Source organism: Sinocyclocheilus grahami, unplaced genomic scaffold (assembly GCF_001515645.1).
Source record: "Sinocyclocheilus grahami isolate Dianchi unplaced genomic scaffold, SAMN03320097.WGS_v1.1 scaffold654.1, whole genome shotgun sequence".
Lineage (NCBI taxonomy): Eukaryota > Metazoa > Chordata > Actinopteri > Cypriniformes > Cyprinidae > Sinocyclocheilus > Sinocyclocheilus grahami.
In genome coordinates, this window is record NW_015505833.1 from 1,271,842 (window position 1) to 1,273,399 (window position 1,558).

At 39.2% G+C, this 1,558-nt stretch overlaps 1 protein-coding gene across 2 annotated transcripts in view; it reads right to left on the reverse strand.

Annotated features, from left to right (window-relative positions):
- Nucleotides 1–292, reverse strand: part of nrsn1 (neurensin 1) — an 11,749-nt gene extending 11,457 nt beyond the window's left edge. For both annotated transcript variants that reach the window (XM_016242311.1, XM_016242310.1), the window contains exon 1: nt 98–292. The gene's annotated coding sequence lies outside the window, so the exon portion shown is untranslated. The remainder of the gene's footprint in view (nt 1–97) is intronic.
- Between the last annotated feature and the right edge of the window lie 1,266 nt (nt 293–1,558).

Consider the following 1,558-nt stretch of genomic DNA (forward strand, 5'->3'; position numbering starts at 1 on the left):
TGATGGTGATAAAAATCATAAAACTACATTTTTGGTAGCTGAAATACTGCAGAAAGCCAAAAGTGTTGAATCCTTCCAAATACATTGAAAATAATACCCGCTGTGCCTTCTCTCGATCTCAGATTACTGAGCAAAGCTCAACAACACCACATGCTTGACAAAGCGTTTTGTGTGACTCATATTCCAAAAATCTCCTTGTGTTTGTCATTCGTGCTGAAAGTTTCATACACATTAATCAACATTAACCACAGCCTCTTGTGAAAAATAGAGTTAGACTGATAAATGGCTCTTAGTCTAGAACTGTGCAATCTACACTGATAAGAGCACCGGCTCTTGATCAATATTCCCTAATTAACAATGTAAATGAGCGCTGGCTGATTCATTTTCTTTTAGGCTACTTAACTGCAGTCTTCCCACAGACTGGTGTCTGTTCCAGCTGTACAACTATAGTGAATTATTTACATCCTGAGCGCTGGGTGTTTATGGTGAGCTTTAGGCTAAAAGCCATCTTAATAATGACTAATCAATAGTCTTCGTTTCAATCAAATGTCAGGTTTCACACTGCTCTCAGTCCTCTCTGCACTTCTCCTCTACTCTGTCAATGAGGCATTTTATGTAGCGCTTTATTGTGCATTGATGTACACGCAAAGTGCTTAGGATAAAAGCATAAATGTAAATGTATTATGTGTGGAAAACATAACAAGCACATGCTGAGAATTGCATTGTTTGCTACTGAACAGCAGAGCTGCATTTGTGCTCAGTCAGAGAGACAGTGAGCTGCTGATACCAGCCGATCTGAGAACAACACAACACACACTCCCATGCGAGGATTCATCTGTTATGTATGAGCTGCGCTGAATTTGACATGTGCATTTATTCATTTAGCAGATGCATTTATTAAAAGTGATTTACCGACAACCAAATCGTCATCAAACGTATGCAGTGACATTTTACATGAATATTTTTTGTAATCCAGTTAATTTTGCAGTCTGAAATGGGGTTATGCAACAAATATTTCAAATTTCATGCATGTGTACTGTCAGAGCGTGTTTGCCGGTCGTGCACGAGCCTCTGACTCGATACAGAGAGACTTGTAATGTTTTTATCATGGCAGCCTCTATAGCAACCACTTAATGATCTGTTGCTCCAGTGAAGCTGCTGCGTCGTAAACGACACAACGGATTCCTGGAATAAGAGTCCAGCGTTTTACAGCTGTTCTGACTTTTATATAATTTGAGCTGCATTTAAGCAGACCTTTGATTTGTTATAAACATACTGATTTCTGCTCATAATAAAAAGGTGAGCCAGAGCACGATTTGTCTCACATGGTGATTTCTGTGGTTCTGCTTTCCATCTCATTATATTGCAGTGTTTAACTGTGAACAAGCACCTGGCAAAGGGTCTGATTACAGTGTATGCACACCCTTCCCAGCATGCAGCTGAAGATTAGTCACTGTGTATCTTTCCTGCATCTGTAAATAACTATTTAACCGTACATAATACAGGTCTGGAATCATTTCCTCAATTTATATTCACTGGTGGGTTTTTTTTGTCTGCA